At 34.0% G+C, this 21461-nt stretch overlaps 1 long non-coding RNA gene across 1 annotated transcript in view; it reads right to left on the bottom strand.

The window, feature by feature from the left end:
• Window positions 1-608: 608 nt before the first annotated feature.
• Window positions 609-21461, bottom strand: part of LOC134733758 (uncharacterized) — a 239348-nt gene continuing 218495 nt past the window's right edge. Inside the window, exon 5 of the long non-coding RNA XR_010117364.1 lies at window positions 609-869. This is a non-coding gene — a long non-coding RNA (uncharacterized lncRNA). The remainder of the gene's footprint in view (window positions 870-21461) is intronic.

The following is a 21461-nucleotide window of genomic DNA, read 5'->3' as shown; positions in this document are numbered from 1 at the left end:
TCATGCTACTAAAAAGACACATGCACACGTGTTTGTTGCAGCACTATTCACAATAGCAAAGACTTGGAACCAACCCAAATATCCATAAATGATATACTGGATTAAGAAAATGTGGCACATATACACCATGGAATACTATGCAGCCATAAAAAATGATGAGTTCATATCTTTTGTAGGGACATGGATGAAGCTGGAAGCCATCATTCTCAGCAAACTATCATAAGGACAGAAAACCCAACACCACATGTTCTCACTCATAGGTGGGAATTGAACAATGAGAACACTTGGACACAGGGTGGGGAACATCACATACCGAGGCCTGTCATGGGATGGGAGGAGCAGGGAGGAATAGCATTAGGAGAAATACCTAATGTAAATGATGGGTTAATGGGTGCAGCACACCAACACCAAGGCCTGTCATGGGATGGGAGGAGCGGGGAGGGATAGCATTAGGAGAAATACCTAATGTAAATGATGAGTTAATGGGTGCAGCACATCAACATGGCACATGTATACATATGTAACTAACCTGCACATTGTGCCCATGTACCCTAGAACTTAAAGTATAATAAAAATAAATAAATGAATAAATAAAAAGCACAGAAAGATAAATTTTGCAAGTATTCATTCATATATAGGAGCTAAAACACTTGATCTCATGGAGGTAGTAAATAAAATGGTGGTTACCAGAAGCTGGCAAGTGTAGTGGAAAGTGAGTAGTAAAGAGGGATTTTTATTGGGTACAAAATATAGTTAGATAGAATCCAGGCACACTTTAGCTTTACTGTCTTGGCACTGGCTTTGGCTTTACCTGGAATATTAATCCTCCATCTACATGGATGGCTCAGGTCTACATCTCTTTCAAGGGGCTGAGGAAACAAACAGAAAACAGCAGTTCAGAATTTGGGGCAATTTCATCAGTTTAAGGAAGAGAAGCAAAAATGTGTTTAAGGCCTACCAGTAAGACATTTAGAAATACCACTGATTTTTATTTGAGAATCCTGAAGTACTCTAAGAGGAAAGTTACACTGAAAACAGACAAATCCCAGGATGTCTGAAATCCAGTCTCCAGTCATATTAAATCCTGACTGGATGAAGATGATCTGCTCTTCTCTAACTGCATAACAGAAACAAACAAACCCACAAAAATTATGTTATTTCTGGAGGAAGATAACATTATGTTAAATCTAAAATTTTCCACCTCAATGTCTGGCATGTAGTAAAAGGTTCCCAGGCATGAAACATACATATACAAACACACAGAAGATAAATGACAATGAACCAACCAAAAACAGAAACAAATGACAAAATCCAAATGAATCAAATAGGTTTTCAGGTGATTTGAGTATTTGAATTATCACAATTAGAGTTTAAAATGATTATGATTGTGACTTTATCTTCAATAAAGTAGATGACAGGATAGAGAAACTCGCCAGAGAATAAAAACTGTACTGAAAAAATAAAATGTAATATTCTGGAACAAAAAATATAATAATTGCAGTAAGCAACTAAAAAAAATAGATTTATCCATACATTCGACACAGTAAAATTTAGCATTTGTCAACTGGTCTTTAGTTCAGTATAAATATGTAATGTGAAACACAGTAAGAAAAAGAAGTATGAGAAACAAGTAATATGTGCGATAAGGGCAAATGTTGTAACATATGTATGTGTAATTTCAGTCTTTGAAGGGGATAAGAGAAAGGGAGGAGCAATATTAGAAAAGAAACTAGGAATTGTCACAATTGACAAAACTTCATAAAAAGATAAAACTACAAATTAAGAAAGCTCTATAAAAACAAGAAATGGATATAAAGAGATTTCCACTTCTGGATATATCAGTAAAACTGCTAAAAACGACAAAGTTAAAAATTAAAAGCAGCCAAAGAAAAATCAAGGAATAATACTGTTTAATAAGAAGAATAAAACTAGAGGCTGTTTAATAGAAACAATGGAAATCAAAAGAAAGTAGAGTGAGTCCTGAAAGAAAATACATGTCAATTTAGATTCTGAATTTCTTGAAAATTATTCCTCAAAAATGATAATATGTAAAGATATTCGTAGATTTAAAAAACCCAAAAGACTATTCTGACAACAGACTTAATAGAAATATCTAAGGGAATTCTTAAACAAAAGGAATATTATCCCAAGTGAAAATATGGCAATGCAGGAAGGGAGGAAGAGTACTGGAAAGAAGACAGAAATAAGAAGTAACACTGCCCAGGCGCGGTGGCTCATGCCTGTATCCCAACACTTTGGGAGGCTGAGGCAGGCAGATCACTTAAGGTCAGGAGTTCGAGACCAGCTTTGCCAATATGGCAAAACCCTGTTTCTACTGATAATACAAAAATTCGCTGGGCATGGTGTTAAGCACCTGTAATCCCAGCTACTCAAGAGGCTGAGGCTCAAGAATGGCTTGAACCCCAGAAGCGGAGGTTGCAGTGCACCAAGATCATGCCACTGCACTGCAGCCTAGGAGACAGAGTGAAACTGTGTCAAAAAAAAAAAAAAAAAAAAAAGAACATTGATTAAAACAATAATAGTGTCTTGAAAGTTTAAAATATATGTAAAATAAAATACATAAATACATTAGACAAATAATAGGAGGTAATATATGGAATTAAATAGTTCTAAGTCCTTGTTCTAAGTCTGAGAAGTGACAACACTGCCAATTAATAGTAGACTTTAATAAACTAAATATGTATATTGTAATTTCTACTGAAACTAATAAAAATAATTTAAAACATATAACCAGTCAGCTAAATGGAATGATAGTTTCTGAATGATAAAAATCTATTCAGAATTTAACTATCTCTTATTTATTCCCCTGCTACTACCTAGGCTTGATTCATCAACAGCTCTTACCTAGATTACCACAAGTTTTTATATCCATGTTGTTACTCTTTTCTATCCCATAGTATTCTCGATACAGCAATTGCTAAATTTCTATTAAAATATATCAGCTCATCACATTTTTCTGTTCAAAACTTCCAAATGCATTTCCTTGCTTACAGAGTAAAAGCCAAAGTCATTGCAATGACCTGAACGCTCTATGTGGTTTTCACTCATGACATCAGTGGTCTTAACTACTATCCTCTTCACACCCTTGCTGTCTCACAGGCCTGAATGACTCAAGTATATGTCAGGTACACTTTAGCTCTAGATTGTGCTGGCTTTGGCTTTGGCTGTGTCTGGAATACCCCTCTATTTACGTATATGAATTGGTCAGTTCTATCCTTCCTTCAAGGCTATGCTCAAATATTTCTCAGTTATCAACTGAGGCAATTATGTCTTTCCAAGAATGGTATATATTTAGCAAGATGTGGATACATTTGATTGTCACAACTGAGGAAAAAGGGTGCTCCTGGTATACAGTGGATAGAGGCAAAGCATTCTGTAAAACAGAATAATCAACAAGGTAGGTTTTTGTACGCCGCCCTACCCACAAAAAAAAAAAAAAAGTCAGACCCCAATTGTTGATAGTGCCAAGGCTGAAACAATGGACTAAGATAAATTTAAATTTAAAGATTAGTAAAATTATTTTATATTAAAATCACAACAAAAAATAGTTTCTATAGTGCATTAAAGGCTTCAATGTTGTTTTACATATGCTTTCTCTCATGAGTACAATTTCCTTTTTATCTCCACTGCAATTTATCTTTCACAATTTGTCTAGCTATCTGCCCTACAGAACTAATTGCATTTCTTCCTATCATCTTTTTACTTCTTCCTTTTCCATCTGGTATGATGCAACTTCTCTTTAAGATTGAGCTCACCTGCCATGTTGTTATTTATTTTTTCTTAAATTAGAATAAATCACTCTTCCATCATGGTACTGCAGGTGAGAGAGAAATTCCATTATATCATGCCAATTATCAGCATGACATTATTGTCTACAAAATTATAGGATCCTTCAGGAAGGATATATTTGTTATTCCATCTGATATTGTACTCTCAATAAAGCCATTTATAAACAGTAGGAAATATAAAGTAATTAAACATAATTCTGACTTTAATATTCTTAAAAAAGATGTGGATAGCTCAAGATTTGAAGATATGAAGATTGATAAATAAGAATAATTATTCTCACAATGGAATCTATATAACAAGGAAAAGGAATAAATTATAGATACACAACAGAAACATTTATGTATCTTAAAAATAATGATCAAGGATTATGTCTTAAATGCCCACATATATTTTCAGTAAAGCAAAAAAAAAAAACAAGGAAAATAATATATCATCTGAGAATTTATTTGCGTGTATAGTAAAAAATAATTTGAAAAGAAAAAAGTGGCATTAGAGTCAGGAGATTCATCTCCAGGATTAAGCAGGGAATGCGATAAGGATGGAGCATACTGTTAGATATAGTATATTGGCAGTATTTCCATTCTAAATATGACTGGTGAATTCACAAAAGTTCATTTTACTATTACATTTCAAAACTCACATTATGCTTTGCTTTTAATATTTACTATGTAACAAACATTCTATAAATTACCCACAATTTAAACTTTTAGAGATTCTAGAGACATGGGTTAATGTCATGAGCTGAGTTCTATACATTCAGTTAAAATAGGCCTTCAAAATTAACCTCATGTTGTCTTCAAAATATCTTCCCTGGAACACTTTTATAAAGAAATGTATATGATAAATACAAAAAGTTACAGGACCAAATCTTTTTGTGATAGACTATCCAACATATCTCCTTGTTGATTATTCTCAATACACATCTGCATAGGCCTGAATAAGCCCTTCTGTACATAAATTTGTTTGATTATTTTACAGTAAATGTTTCTCAGACTTATTTGACTACATCATTTTCTTCCATCACTTATTCTTGGAACTGGCATTCAATAGAGCATACTTCAGGAAACATTGCTGCAAAATTTACCAGGGTTGCCATAAATCTGATAGATTTGGAATCTATGAGGAAAAAATAAATCTTAAAGAAATTATGAATGATGTTAGGAACAATCTTTCAGACCAGTTAGGTAGACCTTTCTTTATGCAGGGAGATTGTGTCTCGATTCTCTGTCCGTTCTGCATAAATGATTTTCATGGGACATTAATACTGACTAAATCATATATTGTGCTCTAAATTTTCTAATTTTTTTTTACCCATGTGAGGGCATAACATATTAGATTTATATAAGATTGCTGGATCACATATATGAAAATTATTTCTTTTACATCCCACAAAGAAATAGGAATAAAGATCCTGATGTGTGTTCCTGCCCAAATCTCACATTGAAATGTAATCCCCAATGTTGAAGAAGGTGGGGCCTGCTGGAAGTTGATTGGATCATGCAGGTTATTTCTCATGAACTGTTTAGCACCATCCCCTTGGGACTGTTCTTGCAATAGTGAGTGAGTTCTCATGAGAGCTGGTAGTTTAAAAGTGTGTAGCAACTCCCCACTTCACTCTTTTGCTTCCATTCTGGGCATGTGATGTGTCTGCTCCTGCTTTGTCTTCCACCATGATTGTAAGTTTCCTGAGGGCTCCCCAGAAGTTAAACAGATGCTAGCATTACACCTCCTGTACAGCCTGCAGAACTATGAGCCAATTAAATGTCTTTTCTTTATAGACTACCCAGTCTCCAGTAGGCCCTTTTATAGCAATGTAAGAAGAGACTAACACAAATTGCGAGACACACAGGGTGGATTTTTTAAGTCAATTTTTACTGTATTTCGGGCTGCCAAATTTTTATCTAGATGTGTTTTCTTCTAACTCTTTTTTATATGATTCTTTTATCCAAACCACATAATCAAAACTAAATAGATAGATTTACTGATACAGAGGTTTTTCTTGAAAAAAATCTTTGTATTAAACTTACTAAATACATAGATTTTTCTTGAAAGTGAGGTAATGCTACTTCCACGCTAATTTAAATTAATAGTGGTAATATAGAGATTACAATCTACTCAACAAAGTATATTAGCTATTTGGGATAAGTTTCATAAATAAGGACATGGCATAATTCTGTTAGTTTAATTATTATTTGCTCCAAGAAGAAAAGTAAACATTCTCTAATTTTGCAATTAACCTATAAGAAATTAGATGTTTTATTTCAGTAAGCTCCTTAATACTATTTATATAATTTGTTTAAAACTGGGAAATGCTATCATTCTGTTTTTAATAATTTTAAGGCTATTAGCAAAAAAAAAACTTGCTCTAAAAATATTTAATATAAAACACTATGAAAATTTATTATGGCATTTCTAGCATTTAGTTTTATTCAGTTAAATATATCTGTTTATGTTACTCTGAAAACTTGTGGTTTTAGTACACTTAATGAGCAATTTTAATCTTTCTCCTGGAAAATATAGCAGTTCAGCAAAATCTATGTTTCCTTGAATGGTTCTTTAATTTGTTTTCCCGTAGATACATAGGGAAGAACTCAAAGGTCATTAATGCTGGCATTAATACACATTAGTCATTGCAGTAGACCATTTCCCAACTGGGTAACACCACATTTCCCATGGCCACCTAATTAATGACTGTCTAATTGACTCATGTGCAAATCTTACAAGGCAATACTTTTACTAAGTAAATTGAACCTGCCATTGCAAAAACTGCAGGGCTGAGGGCATAATTAACTATACTGAGGCATACTTGATCTCAGAAGCCCCAGGGATAATCAATAATTAGTTTCATCAGAAATGGTTTTGTTGCTATAACCATGACACTGTGTTTCTGAATTACAGAAGTTTTGATTATTGTTGCTTATTTGAATCAGAATAGGAAAGATGTAGTTAACTCAGGCTTTATAGCATAATAAATTTTCCAAAGTATATTGAGATTAAAAACAATCAAAGTAAATGAAGCATCAAGTACTATTCATCTTTCAAAATATTAGTGCTTACAAAAACAAAGAAGGCCAAACTAACAAACACTCTGTATTTATCACATTTAAAGTCATATAGAAACCACATTTCATTTCATAAAACAAGAAAATAAATTAAAAGATGTGATTGGTTGATAAATACTCTAAACTTTGTCTTCCTGGACAATTTGTGGTCCAAAATTTATGATCCACATCACTTCATTAAGAGTAAAAATTCTGAACACAGAGTCTATAATCAGTACAATTCATGTGGTTCAATATTTATGGGACTCATCAATTAGCAAGGTGGGCAAAATAACTGAACACTCTGATAGTCTAATAATAATTCCCAAACAGGAATTCTAAATAAAGTAAATTCATGTAATTCAAAATATATGCTTAGCATATGCTATGTAAATAGATTTTCAAATATAATTTTCTAGCATCACGACCTTGTTTTCCTTTAAAAATAGTGAAAAATGCTAAATTATTGAAGCTATCTTTCTGTTTTAATTCAGGAGATGACACTGAAGCAGCTTTAACTTTCTGTTTCCCAGTTGTAATAGAGTATCTTTTGTCCCTTGTGTTTTAGATGAGATGAAATATTCTTCCAATGACATAGTAAGATTTTATACTAGATTCGAAGTAGATATAACGGTATAGAAAATTCACACAATAATTTTCTTAGTCATGATCATAGACAACTTGATATGAAAGGGAGTAAGCCCACTGCAGTATAATTTCACCAATATATAGCAATATTTATCAGACTTTTAAAAATCAGGACTGAATATTGCTAGTGCTAGTACAGAGGCTTTCAAATTGTGCAATGTGTCAAATTTTTACTGAAATATTAAAATGTGTAATTTATAATATGACAGTATGACTGCTGAGATATATAACTAAACTAATAGGGAATAGGGGAAGAAGGGGAGTACAGTTTTTCTGTGTCTCAGAGGACAGTAATATAGCTTGAGGACAAGCTTAAGTCATAATAGTCACAAAAAACATTTTTCAGAAGTGAATTAAATAATTGAGTTTTAAATTACTACAGATCTTAGTTGAATGGTGTTCCTGTATTAACCTGTCCCATTCACCCGGCTACGTAATATTCTTATGGCCACAAAGTTCCCCAGTCCAAATGGGTTTTTTGGCATGTTTGCCTCTTCATAAACTTAGGAACAAGAGAATCAGATAGATAGTCTCATATAAAACTACAAACCAAAACCTATGATTTTCTAAAGCATATTTCAAATACTCTTCAAGCACCTGTTTCATTTTTTTACTTAATCAAAGCTCCCATCCAAATGTTATTTGCCCTTTTCAACATAGATATTTAGAGATGGACATCACCTTTGATCCAATGTGGAGATGACCAAAGGTCCACTTGATAGCACTGTTTTTTCATTTGAGATTCACATCCTTATACCCTATTTTCAATCACTTGTGAATAAACACCACATCGAAGATTTTGATGAGTGATAAAGAAACTTTTATGAGCTCTCTTTTCCTTTAAATAGCAAATTTGAACTCTTGCAGAAAAAGCACTGTTGGCTACAACTTTCAAAGTTAACCAAATTTCTAAAGCTGTTTATATTCTATGGAAAATGAAAGAAACACACTTTTAAATCAAAATGAGACAAAGGCCATATGAAGACAACACTATGTTGTGTTTAGAATATAGCATTTCTTGAAGATTAGGCTTTGCATTTTAGTACAGTCTTTACTTTTCCTTTAAACAATTTCTTTCTGCTACCGCTCTATTTTGTATCGGAAACTTTGAAAGCTAATTAAAGCCATATTGAATGGTTTGTCCCAAAACTAAACAATGATGAATTTTCAGTGTTTATGTGTTCAAGGTTTAAAAGTCTCCATGGATAAAATGTTTTATCTCATTAAAAAATACCCTGTTCTAGCCTTTCTTTCTAATGTGGCAGCAATAAACACACTAAGAAAAACACTGAGGAAATAAATCAGAAATTTAAAATATTAAAAAATAAATTTTCCAATTTTTGTGAAAGATTTCCTAAATTCAAAAGAGCTGAATTTTGGCTAAATATAAACAGGCAGGTAGTGATTTTATCTGCCTTTTGGACTCATTTAGTAAGTTGGTATTGTATGAACTTTTTAGAATAAAATAGATAAATTAAATTTTGTATTCTTCAGTTGCGGCAAAGCAGATTTCCAAATTTCATCTAAACTAAGTAAAATAATGAGACAAATTGTTAATATCTATAGGTACAGAGTGTAAAATAATAATATCACAGCTAGAATTTGTTATTAGTCCCCTAAGTTAAATTATATAATTTAACTAATTCATTTTTCTGGTTTTGGTTTAAGAAACAGAGTGTCTCACATGTTGATCCAAAACATCATGACCATACTTATCTACCTTGTTTTTTTCCATTTATTCTGTAACTCTCCAAACTTCATTAATTATTGCCCAAGGCACCACAGTAGTCATTTGAAACTTAAGTCTGGAGTGGTTTAAACCATGTTTCAATTCGTCTGTTGCAACTATTTAGCTCGGGTAGGGTGCAAAGAGAGATGGTCAAGGTGAGGTATACTCTACTTGTCCCTTGGTATATGCAGTCATGAAAGGCTGGCCCTCCAAATATATGGATGTTGAATCCTGTAAATACTGTATTTTTGATCTGCATTTGGCTGAAAAACTCTGCAAATAACTGGGCCTGCACAGTTCAAACCTTTGTTGCTCAAGGATCAACTATGTATGTTTTGGAAGTTATCCCTTACTCATCTCCTCTTGCTTTAATCAGGGGTTGGGCAATGTCTCAAGTTTTGCCAGCAAGTTTCCTAATGGCAAAATTGATTGAAGAGAAAAAGATTATGGGTCTTTTATTTGTTGCTTATGAAAACAATATGTAACCACAAGCATGCAATTAATTACCCTTTGTTAGTCCTTTTTTCCTTTCTCTGTCTCCTTTTTCATTCTTTGCTTATCAGCTCCAAACACACAGAAAGAAAGAAAAGAAAGATTTCAATACGAACCTTTCAGGTTGCAACGATCCTGTTTTAGTCATCTTTGTATCTTAAGCACATAGAATAGATCATGTTCATTGCCGGCAATCAGACATGTTTAGAAATTTTATATACAAACTTGAAGTTGTGCTTGATGCTCATTATAACCTGCACGAAAGTGCTGGTTAAGGAGGGCACACAATAAAACAGATTTAATTCCAGCTACATGTGCAGTTAGCCTGTATACATTTGCGATTGCAGTTATCGTGTGTGTGTGTGTGTATAAAATGGCTCACTGCAGTCTCAAACTCCTGGGCTCAAGCCATCCTCTTCATAAGCTGCCCAAAGCACTGAGATTACAGGTGTGAGCTACCACACATGTCCCTGGATTTTTTAAAAACAAGTGAATTTCTTGTTGACGGTAACTAAATGGTGTTTGTAGCATTTTTTTTATTTCAATAGGTTTTGAGAAACAGGTGGTGTTTGGTTACATGAATAAGTTATTTAGTGGTGATTTCTGAGATTTTGGTGCACCCATCACCTGAGCAGTGTACACTGTACCCAATGTATAGTCTTTTATTCCTCACCTCCATCCCACCCTTTCCCTCAAGTCCCTTAAAGCCATTGTATCGTTCTTATGCCTTTCCATCCTTATAGCTTAGCTCCTACTTATGAGTGAAAATACATTATGTTTAGTTTTCCATTCCGGAGTTACTTCACTTAGAAAAATGGTCTCCAATTCTATCCAGGATGCTGCAAACGCCATTATTTTATTCCTTTTTATGGTAGTGCCTAACCAAGGAGGTGAAAGACCTCTACCAGGAAAACTACAAAATACTACTGAAAGAAACAGATGACACAAACAAATGGAAACACATCTTACACTCAAGGATGGGTAGAATCAATATTGTGAAAATGACCATACTGCCAAAAGCAATCTACAAATTCAATGCAATTCCCATCAAAATACCACCACCATTCTTCACATAACTAAAAAAAAAAAATCCCAAAACTCATATGAAAACAAAAAGGAACCCACATAGCCAAAGCAAGACTAAGCAAAAGGAACAAATCTGGAGGCATCACATTACCCAACTTCAAACTATACTATAAGGCCATAGTCACCAACACAGTATGGTACTGGTGTAAAAATAAGTACATAGACCAATGGAACAGAATAGAGAACAGAAATAAATCCAAATGCTTAAAGCGAACTGAGCATTTACAAAGCAAACCAAAACATAAAGTGGGGAGAAAAAAACCCTATTCAACAAATGGTGCTAGGGTAACTGGCAAGCCACATATAAAAGAATGAAACTGAATCCTCAACTTTCACCTTAAATGAAAATCAACTTAAGATGTATCAAAGTCTTAAATCTAAGAACTGAAACCATAAAAACTTTAGACATTGGATTAGGCCAAGATTTCATGACCAAGAACCCAAAAGCAAATGCAACTAAAACAAACATAAATAAGTGGGACTTAATTAAGCTAAAAAGCTTCTGCACAGCAATAGATACAATCAGCAGAGTAAACAAACAAACCACAGAATTGGAGAAAATCTTCACCTGACAAATGGCTAATATCCAGAATCTACAAGGAACTCAAACATATCAAGAAACAAAAACAATCTCATCAAAAAGTGGGCTAAGGACATGACTAGACAATTCTCAAAGAAGATATACAAACAATCAACAAACACAGGAAAAAAATGCTCAACATCTCTAATGATCAGGGAAATGAAAATCAAAACCATAGTGTGATACCACCTTACTCCCACAAGAATAGACATAACCGAGAAATCAGAAAATAATAGATGTTGGCATGATGCGGTGAAAAGGGAATACTTTTACCCTGCTGGTGGCAATGCAAACTAGTACAACCACTATAAAAAACAGTGTGGAGATTCCTTGAAGAACTAAAAGTATATCTACCATTTGATCCAGAAATCCCACTACCGAGTATCTCCCCAGGAGAAAAAGAAGTCCTTATACGAAAAAAGATATCACACATGAATGTTTATAGCAGCACAATTCGCAATTGCAAAAATGTGGAACCAGCCCAAATGCCCACAACGTATATACACAACGTTGTCTTTATCTACTCTTTGGAGGTATATGTCCCATTGAATACTACTCAGCCTGGTTTATATTCTTAATGCTGAATTTTAAAATCTCTATGAAACTTTTGAAATCCATGAATTACCATCTTAGTGTCCAAAGTTTAATAGACAGACACTTAATATCCAAAAATAAAGTAAATGGTCATCAAACTAAAATGTATCCTTAAGAATAACATTCACGTCACATACCTTTAACTCTTCCGTATTTTTGTTTCAATTAGGACACTTTTTAATTAAAAAAATTAATTAAAAATGTGACAATGACAAAGATTGCCAATAAATACATTTTTATCACAAATTTAAAGGAACTTTTAAACTCTCCTCAGAAGCCATCATCACCTGCACAATCTTTTAAAACCCTTTATAGATTGTGACAAAAAATTGTATAAAAATTAAAATATACAATGCTGAAAACTATTAGATAACTTCACACGTGAAGAGATTTAGTTTTTATTTTTAAATTTTCTTTAGCACACGTGATTCTCATCTTAATTAACTTTTTTTTTGATACAGGGTCTGGCTCTGTAGCCCAGGTTGGAATGCAGTGGCATGATCTCGGCTCACTGCAACCTGTGCCTCCTGGGTTCAAGTGATTCTCCTGCCTCAGCCTCCCAAGTAGCTGGGATTACAGGCATGTGCCACCACACTGGGCTAATTTTTATATTTTTTGTACAGAGGGGAGGTCTCACTATGATGCCCAGGCTGGTATTGAACTCCAGGGCTCAAGCGACCCTCCCATCTCAAATCTCTGAAAGTCCTGGTATTACAGGTGTGAACCACCTTGCCTGGCCTTACAGAGACTTTTAAAAGCAAAACTAGTTCCTGCCACAGAAAAGGGTGCTCTTCTCTAGATCTGAAATTTGATCCGCCTGAAAATTAGAGGAAATACTTGGGTCTGTAAAACAACATGTGACAGTCTGTTGCCCACTGAACGGCTATCTTCCAAACTCCCTACACACTCTTACCCCACCAACTTCATCCAGAACCTGGAGGTTGTTCCCCTTTTTCTGAGCAGCCATTCATCAAGGGGAGATCATTAGTATTTCAAGGGAATATCTTCATGGTCTGGGCCAATCATGGGAGCTTTATTCCCTTTGAAAAGTAATGGCATTACAGATAATACACATTGCTATGGTCATGAGGGCAAGTGAATGGGGGCAAGTGAAACCTTCCTCTTATAAAAAAGGAAAAAAAAAAAGATATATTTCAGCCTCTTGGCATCCACCACCTGGAAACTTTGTGGTCACTTTGGAGCCATAAGGGGAGACATCAGACTCACTTGGTCAGAGTGGTAATGAAAGATAGAAGGCATCCAGGTTTTGATGACACTCTTCAGCTGCTGAATTAGCCAATGCAGGAACTGCCCTCCACCCAGACTCATGGTTCTCAAGCACCTCAATCCCAAAGACTCTACAATTGTTTTTGATTGCTAAAATAATCCAGACACATCATTTGAGGAAATAAAACATTTATTGAGATGTTTATTTAGTAACAGCAACGCAGAGTTTCTCAAGAAGAGGATAAACTGAAAACTCCTCTAAGGTAAAACAAATCAACTTGCCATTGTTCTTAGCTTAGACAAAAATCTATAATTTTATATTCTCCTTTAATAACTGTCAAAATACACAAAATGCTTGGAGGAAAATATTCACATTATACCAAAACATTTTAAGATAAAGAGCAGTGTAAGAGCAGTATTCTCTACATATCACAGTATACCATGATGCCTTCCTACAGCTTTAGACCTATTAATACTCAAAATATTAATGCATTTGTGCAAAATGATTGGGAAAATTGAAATACCTGCAACTTTTTCCAGTTTCTGACTTCAGGAACAGGTGCAAACCACCATCTGCTTCATAGATCTTCTGTCACAGCATCCATCAAAAACCACTGGTCCAGCTCTCAAATATTGATGACAATGCATGTGTGCTCTGCTAAGTGTTGAACAGATAACATGTTCTACAGCAATGCTCAAGCTCTGAATTATTTTTGCCTGACAAAAATAATATTCCAATATTCCCTGAAGAGATTTTATAAAAAGGTTGAAAATGGCTGTTTTTCACAGTCAAAGTCAATTTCCTTTATTTTTTGAGACAGAGTCTCGCTCTGTCACCCAGGCTGGAGTGCAATGGTGCAATCTTGGCTCAGTTGCAACCTCAAACTCTTGGGCTCAAGCGATCCTCCTGCCTCAACTTCCTGTGTAGCTAGGACCATGCCAGGCGCATGCCACCATACCTGGCTAATTTTTTAATTTTTTTGTAGAGACGGGGTCTCACTTTGTCACGTAGGCTAGTCCCAAACTTAAAACACATAAGCCACAACACCCAGCCAATTTACTTTTTAATAGAATATACACTGTTGCATTTTCTTCACAATTTTTTACAAGAGGTTGCTATAGTGTGCTACGTGTGTGAATATTCAGATCCTGTATATAAACTAAATACAATCAAAGGCTCCACATCAGTTCTTAAGTTTGATACTGAAAAGTCTGATCGGGGACCCTCCAAATAGTATTCACAGTATTAATGGTGAGAGAAATTTTCATTTCTATTTTTTCTTACCTTTACAAAGGCTTTCGTTGGAAAATTGAGTTTACAGTAAATTCTAATGAAATAGTCCCATTAAACATTTGAAATTATTGGTAGAAATGAGGTGATAATAAATTTTTTCTGTTTAAAAGTAAGTTTGACATTTATTTGCAATCAATTTGAAACTGTTACATCCAATATGCTATTCTGTTTTTCTTATGATTCTTTAATTGCTAGATATTTGAATAGCATCAAATTAATTTGTTGTTTTTCAAGAAAAGAATTTTCTTGTACCATTTTCAGACTTCTGTCTTAAGTTTATATAATTTAGTTTTTAAAACCTAGTTTCATGTTTAATGACTTAAGAAACAACATCAGAACAGTTTAGCCAGACATTAATAGGCAAAAAAGGGTTGCTTTGGCAATGTGTAAATGAATAACTGTTGTAATAAAAATCACTATATAATCTAGTTTTATTAAATATTAAAATGCAGAAAAGAATAACATATCTTCAAAAATTTTGTAAAATGTTCTAAGATTAATAGTAAAAATATATTTTCTCATTTAGTTAGCACAAAAGAACATTTTTATAACTTGTTAAATGATACTAAAACAAAAATACACAGTATTTTATATTTTTGCAATGTTTACATGCAAAAAGTATCCATGATATAGAATATAATTTCTAGCCAATGCAAACTTGAAAATAAAATTTTAAATGCTCTAATAAAATTATATTTAATTATGAACTTATAATGCAAGTAGATTCAATTTTACTGCTCTTAAATAAGTCTCTCTCTGCTCATTTAAGTCTTCATAATCTTTCAATTTATAAGTAATTATCATCAGTAATTCTTCTCTAACATTCTCTTTCAAGGTACTTCATTGTGATTATTACCATTATACTATAATTTGTATCAACAACAGACACAAGCAGTTTTAAAAGAAACCTGGAATACATGAATTATTTGGAATATTCCTTTAATATGTTAGAAAGAAAACATATTTTGAACATTTTTAATACCAGTTTGTAAGTCAGAACTTCCCATTATCCTTTATTTCTATTTTAGTCCATGTATTCTGAAAAGTCTGAAATAAAAATGCTAATGTATTTTTAAAGGTTAATAGTTGCCTAAGTGGTCCATAAAATAGAAACTTAAACATAGCAGCTTGCAAAATTTAATGAGAGGGCAAACACAAGTTCACCTTATCTTTTTATCTTCCTTAGCTGTGTCGTCTGGAGACCTGTAAGTGTCTGAAAATGATTATATCAACTACAGGATTAGGCGACGTAGTCTCAGAGCAGATTAAATGGTTCAATGTCTACGCACTTGGGGGTTCTCATGGCAGAGTGTGTAGGCTTCATTCAGAGGGCAAACACATATTCTTGATGTCTGTGCTATCATGAGAATAACTATCAGGTTCTGAATTTCATCCATCATTTTTATATCTGAAGAAAGCCTGCCTCTAGCCTAATGAGTGCTGCAGAAAACTGAAGTCAGTGGAGCCACTTGTCTTCTCAGCTATCAAAGTACTAAATTACTCAGGAATTGAATCCACATAATGAATCTAAGTGGTATATTTTGCTTTATTTTCCACTATTACAGATGTTTGAACTTACCAAAATAACTATATTGATGGTAACAATAATCCATTTAGCTAAATGCCTTAACACATGTCAAAATTATACCTAAAATGCTTTATTTTACCTTCTAAAGTGGTCCTAAATTAGTAGTTCTCAATTTAGAGCAACTGTGCTCCATGCCCCCAATTCAAGTAGAATTGCCAAGTTTAACATAGAAATATAGAAGACCTTGCTAAATTTTAATTTCTAATAAACAACTTATTTAGTATAACTGACCCATACAATATTTGGGATTATATACATGTACACACACACTCATATGTGCTGCTTTTCTGAAATTCAAATTGAGGGGATATTCTGCATTTTTTCTGTCAATGCTTTGAACCACAGGAGACATGTCACAATGCCTTGATACATTTTTTATTTTGACAAAAAAAGGTGGTGGTGCTACTGGCATCTGGTGGGTAGAAGCCAGGGATACTTTCAAACATTCTACAATGAACAACGTAGTCTTCTACAACAGAGACTAATGGATAATAGTCTCCATTATCTAGTCTAAATATCAACAATACTCAGTTTGAGAAATCTGTCTTAGATTATAACAGGAAATGTATTACATTACCATTCAGACTACTTCCTGCTATATTTTGGGCGTTTTGCTCCTCTGCTGTTAGAGTAGATTCTAGCCACTGGATAGCAAGTGCTTATAAAGATACCAATGGATAAGTGATCAATGGTACAGAGGAAAAATAAGCCATTGATGGAGCTCTCAGATGTTTGGTGAAAGGGTTGGTAAGCTTGGAGAGATGAATGAAATAAAACCATACTTTCTGAAAGCATTCTGCAACATTGCAGAGTGGACTGGTGGCAGAAAAAAATCTTCACTGTTTTTCCTTCTTTAGGAATTAAATGTCAATACTATTGAGATCACAGTAAAAAATTAACACAAAATGTGCGGGATTATCAGAAGATTACTTATTTTGTTACTACCTAAATTTATTTCTATAACAGTGGATTAAATTTTGGTTGATGGTAAAAAAAAAAGATAAAAAGAGCTTAGGGTTATGATATCTTTAATTTATGAGCCAAACTGAATAATCATATTGTCAATGGAAATCAATCCTTAAAATAGGGCATTAAGGTCACCTAGCAGTAGGTAGCACATAGAAAAAATTCAAAGGATGTAATCAAACTGTAAAGATGAAAACAAATTTAGCTATTTCCTTGTTTAGATCTCAAATTTACAGATTGAAAACTTAAAGCCCTTCAAGGTCAAATGACTCATTTAAGTATATCCAGGATAAAGAAACAGAAGTAACCAAAAAAAGTAAATCATAAAACTTACTATTTTAAATAATCAAAGTCACACCAATGCTGCTATTCATTATAAGTACTATTATTTATATAGAAAATATAATCCTCACTTATCGTTTAGAAAATGTTAAATAGCAAACCCTTTCTGAAATCTCTACTGATGTCTCCAATCATACATTTATTGACACATTTCTCTATAATCCCTTCTCACGTACACACAACTCTACAGGAAATACATCTCATTCAATCTGGAATGCCCAGCACAGTGTCTAGTACAAAATGAGGTCTCATTCATTTTCTATGTCTCATTTTATGGTTATATCTACTCATGAATTTCACCCAATCCTTAAATTTAAGGAGTATTCCAATATACGTTTTGAAATATCTAACTATTCATCTAGGCAACACATTTCTTCAGAATAGGAATAGTACAATTAATAATTCCAAACATGGTCAGCCAAGTATTTTGCACATAGTAGAGAAAACACTCAATAAATATGCATTTAAATAAATATTTTTCATTTCACGGTAAAAACCTATGATAAGGGGAGTCTGAACTTTAATAGGTAAAGGACTCTCCTTAAATTCAAGAAGAGAAAGTGCCTTTATGTAATTTTTTTTGCAATTTTCATGAAAATATACATATTTATTTTGCAATATTTATCAATATTTACACACAATTTCATGTAAGTTTCTTGATATTTTAAGAATATTTACAATGGACACCCTAGCATACATGACTGAATGTTAACTCAGTGATAAATATAGTGATTGGTGTTATGTGAAATCAATAAAGGCCCATAGCAAGTTGCTGATTTTAATAATGGAAATAATTTGAGATCCTCTTGCTGAATTTATTAATATATCATAAATTAATTTTCAATCATCTGGGAAAGTAATTAATATCTTTGTTTTCCTTTTGCTCATAAGAAAAAAAAGTAGTCAGAATTTTCCAGTGCAGAGAATTCTAAATTTTAGAAAAAGGAACTATTGTTTAATTACCAAAAGGAATGTCATCACAATGATGAGGTTGAAAGAACTGAAAATGAGATCTCAGCCCACAAATATGAAGCTTTGTCAGGAAATCCATGGAGGGAGCTTGAGAGAGAGAGAGATTTTGAGACACTGAGACTTGTTTTAGGAAAGAAGAAAATCCCAGTTAATTACGAAAAAGTTTAGACTTTAGAAGCAGCCTGGTCTCTCAAGACCCTGATATATTTTCCCTACTTTAGCTTTGCATATTACTAACTTTTCCAATGTGTAGAAGCCTTCCTTAATCATAATGCTTTTATTATCAGTGTGATTTCCTAGGGCGTGAGAACTGTAACAGCTACTAAATCTTGAATACGTAATTGTGCTAAGTTCTTCAGGACAGTCAAAGAGATATAATATATTCAGTGCTGCACCCCTTATTTTAAGAAGGTTGTGCTCTCTGTAAGTGCTTTCATCTCCCTTGCATTTCTTTTTCCTGCCAGACCCACATTTGTCAAATGAATCACTTTTCACTAAGATATAGCTTCATCACCCATCTTTCCTACTCGCGTTCACTGTTTACACCAGCCTCATTGAATTTGTTTTTACCTCAAAATTCTCCATGCCTGTGCCAAAATACTCAACCCCTTTTCTCAAGGGCAAATGCTACTCTTTATGCAAAGCATTAATTCACCATTTTGTAACATCTTGTCAAAATTCCTACTAGGGACCCATGCATCATATTTTCCTTGCTATAAAACAGTCTTCTCCACTAAACAGTATGATCTTCAAAGGAAAAGATAATGTATTTTGCCATATATATGACAGGTAGTCAAAATTGTTTGAATACATGATTTAATAAATAAATTGTTAAAAATATCTAATTGTTATATATATAGAATACAAGCAGATAAATATATCTTGGCCAACAATTAGGGTTTCAAGTGTCTTTTACTTCTTGAGTACACATTTAATTTAGACTCAGGACCTAGATTCTAGATATACTAGCTGGTAATCATGCACTGTAACAAGAAATCATCAAATAAAAAAAAGTAAAATAAGAATAAATTACATATATGACAACGTATAAGACCAAAGTTAATAAAGGAATTCATTAGTGAATAAAAAAATAGAAGTTAATGAATAGAAAAAAATTTAAAAAGGCTTGAATTATAAAATACAAAATTAGGTCATTGAAAATAAAAATAAAAGTACTGAACATTGCAAGTCCAATTGTGAAAAATGAGGGAAAAAAAACTCAAGAAAAACAAATAAAAATCTTAAAAGAACAATTCCATTATATTTTCTACTTGACTCTCTGGCCTTCTTCCTGCATCAACTCAATTTATTCATTTTCGTGGTTTCACACCATGATTAGCTACTTTTTTGGTTTGTTTGTTTGGGACTCTGCTGCCCAGGCTGGAGTGCAGTGGCACGATCACTGCTCACAGCAACCTCTGCCACCCAGGTTCAAGCAATTCTCCTGACTCAGCCTCCCACATAGCTGGGATTACAGGCATATGCCATCACACTCAGCTAACACTTTTGTATTTTTAGTAGAGACAAGGTTTCACCATGTTGGTCAGGCTGGTCTCAAACTCCTGACCTCAAATGATCCACCCCACTCAGCCTCCCAAAGTTCTGGGATTCCAGGTGTGAGCCACCATGCCCAGCCATGATTAGCTATTTTTAATTGGAAGATTTTATCAACAAGTGGCTTCAAATGCCACTGATACTTCCTAAATATGTATACATACAGAATTTTCTTCTGGAATACAGACTAATGGTTTATTAAAATTTAAGGCATATCAAACACCACATAACTAAAGCTAGTCAATGTTCAGTCTCATCTTACATTAGTTACTGTCAGTATTTTACTCACTCCCTTCTCTTTAAATCACTTTCTTCCCTTGATTTTCAGGACATCACACACTACTGTTTCTTCTTCTACCCACATAACTACTCCTCAGATCCTTTCCTGTTTTTCCTCATTTTCCAGACTTAACAACATTATAGTTACATAAAGCTTAGTTCTTGAACCTCTTCTCTTTGTGCCTACTTCTAAGTGAACTCACTGAGTCTCATGGATTTGAATATGTTCGGTATATTGGTGTCTTCACAATTTATGCAAGTCAGGTACATTCAGTGGACTCTTAACTGGCATATCTAGTTGCCTCCCCTTTGCATCATCACTTAGATGTCTTGAGAGTATCTAAAAATTAACTCGTTCAAAACTGACTCTTCACAACTGAACTCTCATGCAGAAGACTCCTTTTACAGTTTTACCCAACTCAGTTGATAGATATTCCATTTTTCTAATTCTTCAAGCAAAATTTCACCTACATATTTTGTTTGTTTGTTTGTTTGTTTTTGTTTTTGAGACGGAGTCTTGCTCTGTCGCCCAGGGTGGAGTGCAGTGGCGCGATCTCGGCTCACTGCAAGCTCCGCCTTCCGGGTTCACACCATTCTCCTGCCTCAGCCTCCCGAGTAGCTGGGACTACAGGCGCCCGCCACCACGCCCGGCTAATTTTTTGTATTTTTAATAGAGACGGGGTTTCACCGTGGTCTCGATCTCCTAACCTCGGGATCCACCCGCCTCGGCCTCCCGAAGTGCTGGGATTACAAGCGTGAGCCACCGCACCCGGCCCACATATGTTATCTCTTTCTTCACATTGCAAATTCTTTTGACTGTGATTTTAAAATAGTTTCAGCAACTAGCAACTTCCTATTATCTTTACTTCTGTCAGTATAGCCCAAACTACAATAATCTCTTGAGCAAGTGATTGTAAATGTCTAAAAATTTATCTCTTTGCTTCTACCATGTGCCCTTTTAGTTCCCAACAATGTTCTTTAAAAAATTACATCATTCTTCTATTCAAAATTCTGATGGCATCTCATCTCATTCAAAAGCCAACATCCTTATGTTGGCCCACAAAATACTAGGTGATCCATTAACTCCACTCTCTCAAACATTCTCTTTTGCTACTACTGTATGTCTTGCTCACTTGGCTGCAGTCATAGTAGCTTCTTTGATAATCCACAAACATGCTGGGCATGTTCTCATGACAGGGCCTCTAAATGGCTACTCCCTTAACCTAGAGCTTTGTCTCCCACTTCCATCTCAAATACCC

The sequence above is a fragment of the Symphalangus syndactylus genome, chromosome 12, assembly GCF_028878055.3.
Source record: "Symphalangus syndactylus isolate Jambi chromosome 12, NHGRI_mSymSyn1-v2.1_pri, whole genome shotgun sequence".
Taxonomy (NCBI): domain Eukaryota; kingdom Metazoa; phylum Chordata; class Mammalia; order Primates; family Hylobatidae; genus Symphalangus; species Symphalangus syndactylus.
The sequence above is the reverse complement of the archived record's forward strand: the minus strand, read 5'-3'. Positions and strand labels throughout refer to the sequence as shown.